General features: G+C 42.3%; 1 pseudogene; it reads left to right on the top strand.

Annotated features, from left to right (window-relative positions):
• The first annotated feature begins 12,584 nt into the window (after positions 1-12,584).
• Positions 12,585-16,094, top strand: LOC116041255 (annotated as a pseudogene).
• Positions 16,095-16,136: the final 42 nt, after the last annotated feature.

The following is a 16,136-nucleotide window of genomic DNA, read 5'->3' as shown; positions in this document are numbered from 1 at the left end:
ATGCCCTCAGGTGACTTGTTCTTAGTCACTTTGTTGGCTGTTTCCACAGCCTGTAGGGACATTTTGCTCTAAGGAACACTTAAATATGAGATGGAAAAGTTTTTTTTTAGAAGGTGACCCTGCACATCGAGTTCAAGCTGTGGATATAATGGTATGATCACATTACTTTTCTCCTGCATACCTGTCATGACTGACACTTTCTAAAGCATTACCTTTAAACTTCATTTATTATTTGTGCAACTCATAAAATTACATGTAGCCTATGTCCCCATGAGGAAATAAATACAGGCAGGTGTGTGTGTGTGTGTGTGTGTGTGTGTGTGTGTGTGTGTGTGTGTGTGTGTGTGTGTTGGTTTAATATGGGCGTCTGTTTGTAGGTTAAATGGGCGTCTGTTTTCTCTCTATTGGCTGATCCATAAAGTTCTTAATAAAACACATTGTGTATCTACCAGTCATAAACACATGCAAATAATCCTTCAGAAGTAGCATCTGCCTAGCAAACAGAGGAGACTTACGTACAAAAACTCAAAGATCGGTATCTTTCTAAACAGTGGACAAACTGCAGCTGAGGAAGCCCTTCAGGTTCTTCTACTGTTACCTACTACTAACATTCATTTAAATGCTGAGAAAGATCAGAACCCTGTATAAAACCTGAGTTCCTGTAGATCATCTAGCTCCTGGATCATTCTATACTCTGTATTTCCAGGATGTGCTCCAGTTTTTAATTTTTTGTTCATTAGTCCAGTAATGACTCCAGTTTCCATCACTGTCTGCTCCATAACCAAACACACTGACCTAGGAAAACAAAAGTAACCAATGTCAGATACCGAGGACGTACAGCCTGCTCAAAATCTCGTTAAATAAAATGAGATTACTTGCTTTTCCATCTATAATTTGCATCAACTTGCTAATCATTAGTGTATTAAGCAACACTTGTGACATTCACAAGGAAAACTATAATTTAAAAATGAATTTACCTCGTCACAAATATGCAGGGCAAGAACCAAAGCCATAAAGCCAGTGGTGGGCTATAGTGCTGGGCGGTATGACCAAAAATTTGTATCACGGCATTTTTTTAAGATTCTGTAGGTTTCACGGTATATCACGGTATTTTCTTTCTTTTGCTTGACTTGGCCTTTATATAGGTTTATAATGGCCTATTCTACTGTCAGGAGTACATAGCATTTAAAAAAAAAAATTCAATGTCATCATATCTACTAAAAGCTTTGATTGTCTCTTTAACAATAACGGTATATGAAGGAGAAAGCATGAAACAGTTACAGAATCTACACTATTTTTATTGTGCAAACTGCAAAGAGGTAAAATAAACTTAAATTAAGTAAATACACATACCAACAACTTTAAAATTGCTTTCTTTTCAAAACAAAATAGTTGTATAAACACTACACAGGTAACGTTAGGTTGTTGAAAAGTGGGCGACTGACTGTAGCTCCGCTGTCAGCTTGCTTCGGTGTTGTTTGAATAACATTTGGCATCTTAAATCCAGTGTTTTAATCATTGCTCTGAACCCTTTGTCAAGGTTCTTTTTAATTGTAGATCAGTAATCTCTCTCTCTCTTGATAGCAAGATGGCGCCGCAGAAGGGTGACACAGTGCGCATTGTTTTGTTTTGTGTTTTAACTTTTGTGTTTCTTGCGATGGTACCCGGATCTCATTCACCAGTGAAGAGCTTGTGAACATCAGGGGAACAACACCATCGGACTTATTTCCTACTTTTCTTCTCCCTTCACTGGAAATTTTGGACATTCTGGTCAATGGTGCGGTCACCTTTGCTCACACAGCGAGGCGCCGGAGGAGAGGGAAACGGGCCGGTGTGCTTGTGCGTCTCCGCCAGCGAGGATTACGCACACCGTTACCGGGAATATTCCTCTCTAACGTGCGCTCATTGCCCAACAAACTGGAGGAATTACAACTGCTGTTGGTGAGAAACAGGGGCTTTTCTTCATCTGCTGTGTGGTGCTTCATGGAGACGTGGCTTTGTGGATTAATACCAGACTCTGCACTGCAGCTGGCAGGCTTCCAGCTTTTCAAAGCGGACAGAGACATGGATCTCTTGTTCTGGGAGAGGCCCAGCCTGCTGAAGCATGATAGTCTCCACCCAGACCGACATGGAGCCAGGCTGCTATCTGACAACATAACGACCACACTGAAAGTTAAGTATTGACATTCTGTAGAAAATATCACATATTCATGCCCCCCCCAGGTATTGATCCTAATGGCACTTTACATGTGGATGGATCTGAAAATGTTTTCTACAGGGTAACATGTAGTACTACTACTATTCCAGTTATAATTAATTGACCATACAAAGTGGCGAATCCCCTAAGTAATAAGAAGCTAACTGCAAACATAGTCAATTTAGCATCCATTCCCCATCAGCCACAGCCTGTCCCAAAAAATGAGACGGTGTCTGTTCCTCGACTCAGATCAGTTAAATCAAAGGTAACCAAAAGAGGGGCTATACTTAACAACCTAATTGAAATTAAAACTACCACTGCAATGAATAGGACAAATGAATAGGAAAATTAGATGTGGACTATTAAATATCAGATCTCTGTCTTCTAAAGCAGTACTAGTAAACGAATTGATATCAGATAATCAAATTGATCTATTCTGTCTTACCGAAACATGGCTGGGCCATGAAGAATATGTTAGTCTAAATTAGAGTTGCAGCCATATTTGATTCAAGCCTGTTAATTAATCCTAAACCTAAACTAAATTATAACTCGTTTGAAAGCCTTGTTCTTAATCTTCAACATCCAACAAGGAAAACATTACAGCCAATTATATTTGTTGTTGTCTACCGAGCTCCAGGTCCGTATTTAGAATTTTTATCAGAATTCTCTGAGTTTTTATCATATGTACTTCCTTAAAGGAGAATTCCGGCCAATTTTTACATTACTCTTGATCGCTATAGCTACGCGAGTACTTTCGATAGAAATGATGCACTGATTCGGGTCGGTTTTTTTCTATCAAAAGTACTCGCGTAGCTATAGCGATCAAGATTAACGTAAAAATTGGCCGGAATTCTCCTTTAAATCAGACAAAGTACTTACTGTAGGTGATTTTAATATCCATGTGGACGTTGACAGCAATAGTCTTAGTATTGCTTTCAACTCACTACTAGATTCAATTGGTTTCAGTCAGAGTGTGCATAAGGCCACTCACTGTTTTAACCACACCCTCGACCTTGTGCTGGCATATGGCATAGGACTTGAAGATTTAATAGTATTCCCGCAGAACCCGTTATTATCATACCACTTTCGATTTCTTACTACCCGACTATATGAAATTAGATAAAAGCTTCTACACTAGATGCCTATCTGACAGTGCTATAGCTAAATTTTAGGAAGCTATTCCAACAGCACTTAACTCAATGTCGTGCTTTAATAAAACAGAGGACCTGTTTGTTAACTTCAGTAACTCCCAAATTGATACTTTTGTAGACAGTGCTACGGCCTGCCTACGGACGACTTTAGACTCTGTTGCTCTCCTCAAAAAGAAGATGATGAAGCAAAGGAAACTAGCACCTTGGTATAACTCCCAAACTCGCAAATTAAAACAAATCTCTGAAAACAGTCTGAAAACCTATAGGAAGGACCTCAGAAATGCCAGATCAGACTATTACTCATCACTAATAGAAGAAAATAAGAACAACCCAAGGTTTCTTTTCAGCACTGTAGCCAGGCTGACAGATAGTTACAGCTCTATTGAGCCATCTATTCCTATAGCTCTGAGCAGTGATGACTTCATGAGCTTCTTTAATGAAAAAATTATAACAATTAGAGATAAAATTCATCACCTTTTGCCCTCAACTTCTAACGGTTCACCTTTAAACGAAAGACTGCTAGAAAGAACGACAAGACCTGACATATAATTAGACTGCTTTTATCCTATAGACCAACAATTAATGTTAAAGGTCTCTTCAGCTAAGCCATTTACCTGTCTCTTAGACCCCATCCCAACGAGGTTACTTAAAGAACTGTTACCCTTGGTTAACACTTCATTACTAGATATGATCAATATGTCTTTATTAACAGGTTATGTCATTTAAAGTAGTTGTGATAAAACCTCTTCTGAAAAAACCCACCCTCGACCCTGATGTCTTAGCCAACTATAGACCTATATCTAATCTCCCCTTTCTCTCCAAGATCCTAGAGAAGGTAGTCGCTAATCAGTTATGTGATTTTCTACATAGCAATAGTTTATTCGACGACTTTCAGTCAGGATTTAGAATGCATCATAGCACAGAGACGGCACTAGTGAAAATTATTAACGACCTTCTAACTGCTGCTGACAAAGGACTTGCCTCCGTACTTGTCTTATTAGATCTTAGTGCTGCATTCAACACTATTGACCATACCATCCTGTTACAGAGATTGGAACATTTAGTTGTCATTAAAGGAATCGCACTAAGCTGGTTTAAGTCTTATTTCTCTGACCGATCTCAATTTGTTAATGTTAACAATAAATCCTCCAGGTATGCTAAAGTTAGCCATGGCGTTCCACAAGGCTAAGTGCTTGGACCAATTCTATTCTCCTTATATATGCTTCCTCTCGGCAATATTATTAGGAAACATAACTTTCACTGTTATGCGGATGACACCCAATTATACTTATCAATCAAGCCAGACGAAACCAGTCAGTTAGCTACACTTCAAGTATGCATTAAAGATATAAAGTCATGGATGACCTACAATTTTCCAGAAGTTATTGTGCTGGGCCCTAAATACCTCCGAACCTCATTATCCAAAGATATAATTACTCTGGATGGCATTGCCCTGGCCTCCAGCACTACTGTCAGAAATCTAGGAGTTATTTTTGATCAGGATATATCCTTTAACGCCCACTTAAAACAAACCTCAAGAACAGCCTTTTTTTCACCTTCGTAACATTGTCAAAATTAGGGACATCTTGTCTCAAAATGATGCTGAAAAACTAGTCCATGCATTTGTTACTTCCAAGCTGGACTACTGTAATTCTTTACTATCAGGATGCTCAACTAAAAACCTAAAGACTCTGCAGCTGATCCAGAATGCTGCAGTACGTGTTCTGACAAGAACTAAGAAAAGAGATCATATTTCTCCTGTATTAGCTTCTCTGCATTGGCTTCCTGTAAAATCCAGGATTGAATTTAAAATCCTTCTTACCTACAAAGCTTTAAATGGTCAAGCACCATCATATCTTGATGAACTCATAGTACCTTATTGTCCCACTAGAGCACTGCGCTCCCAGAATGCAGAGTTATTTGTGGTTCCTAGAGTCTCTAAAAGTAGAATGGGAGCCAGAGCCTTCAGCTATCAGGCTCCTCTCCTATGGAACCAGCTCCCAATCTGGGTTCGGGGGGCAGACACTATCACCACTTTTAAGAGTAAACTTAAAACTCTCCTCTTTGATAAAGCTTATAGTTAGGGAGTGAGGAGCTGCAGCGTTCGCCTAGACCTAGAGTTTAGATTCTCGGCCCGAGCCCGAGCCAGAGCGGACCTCGGGTCGGGCTCGGGCAGTTATTTTCCGCCACATCCTCGGGCCGGGCCGGGCCCGGGCCGGACCCTTGATCAAGCAATTTTTTTTTTTTTTTTTTATCCATTACCTTATTATTCTATTTGGGTGGGGAGAAAGCTATGCCATAATCAGAAATATTATAAATATATATATAGGCTATATAAAAGTAACAAATGTGTAGCCTACAAAAGTTAGGCTGCTGTTACAAAATGCAGCACTTCATTCGCGGAGTCTCCTCCTCTCGCACGCATCACACCGGGAGCTTGAAGATGTAAAGGAAAAAAGAAAAACAGGAGAATTAACTTTGAGCAAGTGTGGAGGAAAGTCGGAGGTATGGAAGCAGTTTAAACAAGTCGTGGGCAGTTCATCATTGTTTCTTTTTTTTTTACGTTTCTTTATTCAGATCCATTTGCGATCCGTTCCATTCTAAACAAACAGCGCAGTTTACATGCTTCGTCCTTGTTGTATTATTCTAAACAGATTTCTGTAGTTCAAACAACTCTGAATTGTAGTTGAGAACGTCAGTTATAACGGCCCACGTATTAAAAAAATTGTCGGGTTTAAATCGGGCTCGGGCTCATAATTACAGTTAATGTGTCGGGCCGGGCCGGGCTCGGACGCAACGTGCTCGGGCTCGGGCAGGTTCGGGCTTGATTTTTTGGGCCGATCTAAGCTCTACCTAGACCGGCGGGGGAGGGTGTGTAGCCACAGTCATGGCACACCCCTCCCTATCTCTGCTTCTCTTCATAGAAAACTTACGTATATTTAGGGAGTGAGGAGTTGCAGCGTTCCCCTAGTCCGGCGGGGAAAGATGTGTAGCCACAGTCACGGTGCGCTGCCTCCCTATCTCTGCTTCTTTGCAGCTCTTAATTATGCTGTTATAGTTTTAGACTGCCGGGAGACTTCCTTTGACACACTAAGCTTCTCTCTCTCCTCTTTCTTTCCATCTGTGTGTATCCATGTCCCAGAAATGCTTGTTACTAACCTAGCTATGGGGAGCTTATTCCTCGGAGTCCTTATGCTTTTTTTTTCGCCCAGCATGTTTCCTTGGATTAGGATGGCACCTAAATCATGGTTGCAGCTGTCGCCGTGGTCCTGCTCCACGCCCTGCTGTGCCCTGTTACATCCTGCTACGCTCTGCAATGCCCTGCTACGTCCTGCAACGTCCTGCCACGCCCTGCCACGCCGTACTATGCCCTGCTGTGCTCTGCTGTGCCCTGCTATGCCCTGTAGCACCCTGCAGTGCCCTGCAACACCATGAACTACTACAACTACTATTTCTAGTCATTATCTTTATTGTGACTATCATTGCCACTGTTCATCACACCCCCAAACGGCACCGCCAGACACCGCCTACCAAGAGCCTGGGTCCGTCCGAGGTTTCTTCCTAAAAAGGGAGTTTTTCCTTGCCACTGTCGCATTTACGCATTTATGCATGCTCTTGGGGGAATCACTGGAATTGTTGGGTCTTTGTAAATTATAGAGTGTGGTCTAGACCTAGTCTATCTGTAAAGTGTCCTGAGATAACTCCTGTTATGATTTGATACTATAAATAAAATTGAATTGAATTGAATTGAATCTCTCCGGCAAAACTAAAGGTGGAGGAATCTACATCAACAGCGGCTGGTGCAACTACGTGACAGTAACCCAGCAGCACTGTTCTCCTGACCTGGAATATTTCATCATGAACTGCAAGCCTTTTTATTCACCCCGTGAGTTTGCTTCATTCATTCTGGTCGGTGTTTACATCTCACCGCAGGCCAATGTGCAGGACGTGCAGCGCAGCATAGTAAATGCCCGACCAGAGAGGAGAACATTCTGGATCACTGTTACACCACAGTCAGGGATGCTTATCACGCCGTCCCCCGTGCTGCACTGGGACTATCTGACCACGTCATGGTCCACCTGATCCCTGTGTACAGGCAAAAACCTAAGCTCTGCAAACCTGTAGTGAGGACATCAAGGAAGTGGACCAGTGAGGCTGTGGAGGATCTCCAGATGTGTTTGGATTCTACTGACTGGGATGTGTTCAGGACTGCTACCAGCAGTCTGGATGAGTACACAGAGGTTGTGACGTCATACATCCGCTTCTGTGAGGACTGCTGTGTTCCATCAAGCACCAGGGTGAGTTACAACAATGACAAACCCTGGTTCACAGCCAAACTCAGAAGGTTAAGGCTGGCTAAGGAAGAGGCATTCAGGAGTGGGGACAAAGTCGAAGTACAAGTTTAGCAAGGCAGTGATGGAGGCTAAACGACGAAGGACTTAGGCAGATCACCACCTATAAGCCTAAAGGCCCGGAGACACAGAGCCGATAATCGGCTGTTGGACAGTCTGGCGGGGTCAGTGACTCGAGTTTGTTTGGTGTGTCCCGTGCCGTCGTCCGTCCAAGGGGCTGTCAGCCTTCATTTTGGCCGATTTGACATGTATAATCGGCGGGGCGGGCACTGCCGGCAGTCGAACTCAAATGACCAATCTGATTGGTAGAGTGCTAACCCGGAAACGGGGAGCGGAATGAGCGTAACTAGAGTCTCTCAAAATCTGACGAAAATCTTTTAAACTGACTTTTGTCGATCTGAAATGAAGACAGATTCAGCAACTGCATGGCCTATTTGTCTCTTAAAATGTTTTCAGAAACACGTTTCGGTGAACTATTTTAGTACAATATGAGATCGTATTCTGAATAAGCCGCCATGACAGTCTGTCTTTGAATTTCCAGAGAAAGCAGACGCGTTCGTCCAATCAGCTGCCGGTTTTCATTTTTGGGCGACATTACAGATTAGCGTCGCCTGCTGTTATGGGGATGTATTACGTCTCGTCGCTTTGGTGTGTTCCGAGGCACTTTTTTTGACCAACTCGGAGACACTGATCAGTACAACTGCCTTTTTTGCCGAGGTTCGGCCGTCTGGTCTGTGTGTCTGCAGCTTAAAGCCCCCCACTCCTTCAACAACCGACACCTAGCCAACGACCTTAACGAGTTCTACTGTCGATTTGAAAGACAAAAGGACAGTCCTGAAACCGTCCCCCACGACACCTCCCCACAGCTCCAGCTACAGTGTATCACCTATACCTCCCCCACCTCAGTAGGGTCCTGGGCCCTCCCACCAATGCCCTTCTTAAAGGTCCCCCCCTCCACCTCCACCCCTACGCCAACCTACGCCAGGATCCTGTTTGTGGACTTCAGCTCTGCCTTTAATACCATCATCCCGGCTCTGCTTCAGGAGAAGCTCTCCCAGCTAGGCGTGCCTAACTCCACCTGTCTGACAGGAAGCAGCATGTGAAGCTGGGGAAACACGTCTCCGACTCACAGACCATCAGCACCGGATCGCCCCAGGGCTGCGTTCTTTCTCCTCTGCTCTTCTCCCTGTACACCAACAGCTGCACCTCCAGTCACCAGTCCGTCAAGCTTCTGAAGTTCGCGGACGACACCTCCCTCATCGGACTCATCTCTGATGGAGACGAGTCCGCCTACAGGTGGGAGGCTGACCACCTGGTGACCTGGTGCAACCAAAGCAATCTAGAGCTCAAGGCTCTAAAGACAGTGGAGATGGTTGTGGACTTCAGGAAGAACTCAGCCTCACCTGCCCCCATCACCCTCTGTGGCTTCACAATTGACACTGTGGAGTCTTTCCGCTTCCTGGGAACTATCATCTCCCAGGACCTCAAGTGGGAGCTGAACATCAGCTCCCTCATCAAGAAAGCACAACAGAGGATGTACTTCCTGCGGCAGCTGAAGAAATTCAACCTGCCAAAGACAATGATGGTGCACTTCTACACAGCCATCATTGAGTCCATCCTCACATCCTCCATCACCATCTGGTACGCTGCTGCCACTGCCAAGGACAAGGGCAGGCTGCAGCGTGTCATTCGGTCAGCAGAGAAGGTGATTGGCTGCAATCTGCCGCCGCTCCAGGACCTATATGCCACTAGAACTCTGAAGCGTGCTGGAAAAATTATGGCTGATCCCTACTGGGCTGTAGCTGACTCAAGCCAGAGATATTGAACATGTTCGTTCAATATCTCTGCTCGAGCTCGTGCTCGTGTACCTGTGTTATTACATTGTCTGGGTCACATAACACTGATATAGCCAAAATATGTATCCTGGAATTCATTCAAATTGTAGAATTGTTTTAAAAAAGTAATAAATAAATAAATAAAAATGTTTTATTGATACAAGAGACAATTATATTGTTAATTGCAATTATTTCTGAGACAATTCATCATACAGCAAAGTTTGTAATTGTAACAGCTCTACACACACACACACACACACACACACACACACCACCAGTGCCAGGGTCAGTTTGTCCGTCTGTGTCTCAGTCCTCAGTCCTGACAATTGTCCTACTATAATGACCCTGGTCCTCTACACACAACAGACAGCACCTCATGGTTCTGAAACAACACGACGATGTAGGCTCTGGATATTTCCCTGAGCAATTGTCGATAAATCATATTCCTGACATCAAACTACTGAGTGAAGTTTAGAGAGAATGAAGAAGAGACAAGTGTTGAGTACAGTTCCAACACATTGACCTGTTCTGAGCTTACAGCTGAGGTAATAGTTAATCTTGCCTGCTGTTTCACCTCTCTGTCTGTTTGTTTGCTTGCCTGCTTACTCAAAAACGTACACCTGTTCTCCTTGTCTGCAGGAATACCTGTCTACCAACCCGCTTTGCTAGTTTGCCAAGCCCACCAGCCACCTCTCTTTTAAAGTGCTCATATTATGCTTTTTGGCTTTTTCCCTTTCCTTAATTGTGTTGTATATCTTTTTTTTTTGCATGTTATAGGTTTACAAAGTAAAAAAGCCCAAAGTCAATCCCAAAGGGACTTACCATCTCCAACAGAAAACACTGTTCACAAACTGCTCCAAACAGCTCTATTGTAGTCCAGCCTTTACTTCAGAGACAAACGTGGGTCATTTTGTAACACACGTTATAATGCTCGCCTAGCTGCTAGCATGGCACGCACTCATACTCTGCTTCTGACTGGCTAGTAGTCCTTACCTAGCTACTGCGCATGTGCGACTGCCAACAAAGATGGAACAGAAGTGAGATGCCTCACTCCGTAGCTAAAACAGAGAGCTCAACACACAGGGTGAAAAGAGGAGCTGCAGCAGTGTGCAGTACAACAAAAATATGGTGTTTTTTGAAAATTAAACCACGTAAACCTATTCTGATATAACCTCTAAATACAATTATGAACCTGAAAATGAGCATAATATGAGCACTTTAAAATAAGAAAGCTAAACTTAGGTATAAGGAAAGAATTGAGGAGAAGTTTAAAGGTATTGCTTTAGAAAGTATCTGGAATGGTATATATGTCATGATTCAGGAGAAAGGTATTATGATTATACCATTATATTGTGGTGGAAGTTTCTTATTGCAGCCGGAGTGTATTTCAAAAAGTACAAGATGAAACAAATAGACTATCTGAGAATGTAAACCAAAGTTTGGTCTTTGAGTATTTATTTATATTTGCAAATATAGAGAACACAGTTTCACCAGTACAATCAGCACAGAGGAAAATGTCTTCTGGTGAGCTAAAATTCAGTACACAATATATAAGATAAGCAGTCAGAACACACCCCTCCTCCTAATATTTTTAGCAGGAGCAAATGTTAAACAAAACACCATAAACTGTTCGAAATCTCTTTACAACCTCGCCATTTGCCCCGGTTTTAAAACAAGACACAACACCTGTTAATCTCAGCTGCCAGGGACAGGAAGAATGTGTCTAAGAGACCCAATTCAATTTGTTTATGGTTACCACTTCAAACCTTATCTGCTCACACTAAAACAGATGGCTAAAAGAAGCCTCAAAAGAAAATAGCTTCAGGTGTCTCCAAGGTTTACAATCTCAGCTGTTCCACATGGAGAATCTTCTAAGTTAAACATCAAATGTAGAAGAATATAATTCAGATCATGTTTAAAGGTCATTTTTGCCATTACAATATCCACAGCATGAACTCAATGTGCAGGGTGTTGGAATTCGGAAGCCGGAGCTTGGGATGACGCCACACCCGAGTTGAATGTGTTCCATTTACAAGTCGGATTTTGATTGTGGGGATTTAGCTCTAGCTGGGTTAGCCATTGTTAGCAATACCAGTTGTTAACAACTCATTACGCTGTTTTTTGTGCATACAACATACAACATAACTGTATGTTACTACAGCTTTTACTGCTGTTGATGCAGGGGACAGCCATGTTAGATTTTTAGCTCGGGTTACTGTGAGGCAGTCCAAGTTCCAAGCTCGGATTTCCGAGGTCAGGGGGCGTGTTTCCGACTTAGACCTCGGAAAATCCGACTTCCGAGTACAAATGGAACGCACTGTTAGCTGACCAAATGCCCTCTCAGCTGACAAAACTGCATGTGATTGGTAGATACAGCATTCAGTCTGTGACATCTTGCCTTCTGTCTGCAGCTAACTTAAATTGATTTCATTTCCATACAAAACAATGACTAAATACCCATTCAGTCGTGGATTTATCGCTCTGGATTTACTCTTGCAAAGTCTCCGAAATGTCACTGACATTCCAGGGTGGATTACTAAACTTCTGTAAGGGCTACAATGACACCGTAGGGTGACAGCTGTGAAAGCAGAAAAGCGAAAGCTAAAAACACGGCGGGACGCTGGGTTCAAAGGTCGCGGAGCAAATCGAAGATTACGTGAGTTGATTTTTGGATTCATAATTATTTATTATACTTTGCAAAGACACTGCAATTCGATGACAGATTAAAATGCTTATTAAAATGCCAATTGTTAGAGGACTTGGTTGAAACAGAGCATATCACTGCTTCTAAACAAAAAAAATGTAGTCTCTACACTGTGCTGATCTGGAGATATTAAATATGACATAAAACATGTAGTAACAATACACCATTTTAGTTTTCCTCTAATAAGATCTAATTGGAAAATGTAGTATTTGGTGTCTATTGGGTCTATTATATATTATATATGTATTATTATAGGGTTTCAGGTAAACTCATGAAAGACATATGCTATCTGTGTACAAACCACACCCCTCCACCACAATGTGCGAATTATCTTAGACTCTATCCTGGCACGGATACAAAGCTTACTGTACATATGGCATTCAGCTAGTTGATCATCATCCTCCGATACTCTTAGAGTCAGACGTTTTCTCAATATAACTGGAGTAGAAGCGGATTTACTCTCATCAGGTAGGACAAAAATAAAACATTAATCCATTTTAACTCATTATTATTGTGACTATTATTATTAATTTAACCAACATATTTTTCATTGGTTTTATTTATATTTGGCCTAATAAATAAATGGAAATATGACTACAGGAATCAAGGGAAAAACAATAAAGACGTATTATTATTAACTACTTTAAATAAACAATATGACAATTTTTTCCTCATTTATGATTGTAGTCTCTCTTGTGTATATTTCACCACATATTTTGTCTATAGATTGGAGCTGTTGTTTCCAAATCAGAAGCGTCACACAGCCAAGATGAAATTAAAAGTAAGGGCACTAATGTTCCTGCTGTGTGTGACTACTATATGTGTGTTATGGAGAGGATATAGGCCATGCTCCCTGCCTCAGGAGAAAAGCCCCTGTGCTTGTGAGCGATGTTTATCTGAAGATGATCCGTGGTTTATGAAGCGTTTCAACAAATCTGTTGAACCATTTTTGTCAGCAAACTACAATCTCTCAGAGGATGCTTTCAACTGGTGGAAGGTAAGTTGTAAACTTGCAGACAAACAGTGGACAGGCTGTTTCTGACGGTCCCACCCAGTCCAGATGTTCTAGAATCCAGCCCTGACCGCTGCAGGACTTGTGCTGTGGTGGGGAATTCTGGTAATTTGAGGAGATCACATTATGGACCTCTCATAGATTTCCATGATGTCATCATAAGGTAAATCCTCCATCGAAAGAAAGCAGTTTTCTTCTAATATTGTCTTTGTCACAATGAGTTGAGTCAGTGGAAAAAAAACCATCAAAGTTGTTTCCTCAATGTCAGAAACTAAAAGTCAAAACTCAAGCAGTCCCCTGATGTATTTCTGCCAAGGACAGTGACATGTGAACTTTATTCCTCTGCTCTCTATTTAGAGTGAACGCTGGTCAAATCAAAGGCTATGAAGCAGATGTTGGGACCAGAACAACTCATCGTGTCATGTATCCAGAGAGTTCTATGGATTTAGATAACACCACTCATCTTGTGCTGGCTCCATTTAAGACTGGCTCACAGGGGTCCTCACCACAGGATTCAAAGGACGGTGAGTCTGAGTTTTATGGACTATGTGATCATTTGTCCCTTGCAGTGTTTATTTTGTAACTTTTATAAGACGAGACGATACCACCGTCATTAAACGTGTGACGATATCAACATGCCATATCATTGACAAAGAAAAGACGAGACTAAAATGTAGTATACAATTTTTTTTCTCTCATCATTTTCAGGAAATTCCACCTTTTCTTCCACTCTCTCTCTCTCGCTCTCTCTCTCTCTCTCTCTCTCTCTCTCGCTCTCTCTCTCTCGCTCTCTCTCTCTCTCTCTCTCTCTCTCTCTCTCTCTCTCTCTCGCTCTCTCTCTCTCGCTCTCTCTCTCTCTCTCTCTCTCTCTCTCTCTCTCTCGCTCTCTCTCGCTCTCTCTCTCTCGCTCTCTCTCTCTCTCTCTCTCTCTCTCTCTCTCTCGCTCTCTCTCGCTCTCTCTCTCTCTCTCTCTCTCTCTCTCTCTCTCTCTCTTTCTCTCTCTCTCTCTCTTTTCTGCGTAGTGTCACACACCCTCAGGTAATGCTGGCAGACTGAATGAGATATAATATATGCACCTAGAATTCTGCTGACAAGCCAAATACCACACCAAGAAAATGTTTTAAAATGAGTCGATCAGTTATCCAGAAGTAAGGACAGAGCAGAACAAGCCTCTGCTAGAGAGAGAAGAGAAGAAAAATAAATGAGAGTGGGAGAGAACCCCAGCAGCATGTACAAACATCAGTGTTAGAAATAGCGATCAGTAGATCGTGGATTGCATTCAGCATTATTAAAAAATAGCACAATACTGCAGCATTACTTTATAAGACACCTTGGCAAAGGCATTTCTTGTTTGTTATTCATCACTAAACACTCAAAATGGCCGCCACGCCCACACCGTTCAACGAAAACTCAAGTTTTTAAATTTCATTTCAGGGGGGCTTCAACTTTGAAAACTGTTAGGGCAGCGCTAGTCTCGCAGACCTTCCTCCATAGTGCTGCGAAGGAGGGTCTGGCTAGTCCACACAGCATACCAGGATGGGAGAAAGATGTGCTCTGGTTTATTGGCATTTCTTTAAACCAATAACAATCGTCATGGGCGGTGCTAAGCTCCGCACGGAGCCGCTGCAAAATAGCCTCTGGAAGGAACTTGATTTGGTGGAATGTGTATGTTCAAAAGTTGTTTTAGTCGTGCAGACAGATAGTCTAGCTAGCTGTCTGGATTTACCCTGCAGAGATCTGAGGAGCAGTTAACCATAGTCCTCAGAAATCCACCGGAGTTTAGAATGCCAACACAAAGAAAGCGGAAGGAAACAGACATTGGCGAAAGTGGAACGTCGTGGATATAGACTGAGGGGGGGGGGCGCCAGCGAGCCATTTTTGTGCGCCTATTCACAAAACCCTTGAAATACATAAATTTGCACCAGGCCTGATGCGGCCGCAAATCTTGGTGAGTTTTTGAGTGTGTTTAGGCCCTCAAAAGGGCAATTGATTCAGTATAATAAAAATAATAATATTTCCATCAGTTTCAAGAGGGCCTTCGCTGGCCGATGGATGTCGGCGCTCGGGCCCTAATGATATTAACTGTGACATTTCATGTTGGTTTCAACAGACCACGTTGGGGTGTAAGATCATTGGTGAGTATTATTTTGAATGCATTTAACAATAAACGTTTTTTGGCTGTAAACGTCTAAAAATAGGTTTAAAGCCTAATTCTGATTCACAACAGGTGATGGTCCTTAATCCAGCTTTTATGAGGTATGTTCATGACATGTGGCTGGAAAAGAAGGGTTATTACCCCTCCACTGGCTTTCTGGCTTTGATTCTTGCCCTTCATATGTGTGACGAGGTAAGTTCATTTTTAAGTTAGAGTTCTACTTGTGAATGTCACCAGTGTTGCTGTAACACTAATAATTAACAAGTGGATGCAAATAATGAATGACTTGTTTAATGACTGGTACTACGTCCTCAGTTCCTGACATTGGTTACTTTTGTTTTCCTAGGTCAGTGTGTTTGGTTATGGAGCAGACAGTGACGGAAACTGGAGTCATTACTGGGAAAAACTAAACAACAAAAGGTTAAAAACTGGAGCACATCCTGGAGATACAGAGTATAGAATGATCCAGGAGCTAGATGAGCAACAGAAACTCAGGTTTTATACAGGGTTCTGATGTTTCTCTCAGCATTTAAAGGAAGGTTAGTAGTAGGTAACAGTAGAAGAACCTGAAGGGCTGCATTTTTTCCACGGTTAAGACGGTTAAGATACCAATCTTTGTGTTTTTGCACGTGTATGTAGATCTCTGGGGTTTGCTAGGAAGATGCTACTTCTGAAGGATTATTTGCGTGTGTTAATGACTGGAAGACACACTATACAATTACAGTGTGGG

This window comes from Sander lucioperca, chromosome 16 (assembly GCF_008315115.2).
Source record: "Sander lucioperca isolate FBNREF2018 chromosome 16, SLUC_FBN_1.2, whole genome shotgun sequence".
Classification (NCBI taxonomy): Eukaryota; Metazoa; Chordata; class Actinopteri; order Perciformes; family Percidae; genus Sander; species Sander lucioperca.
This window is presented reverse-complemented; position numbering and strand designations above follow the sequence as displayed.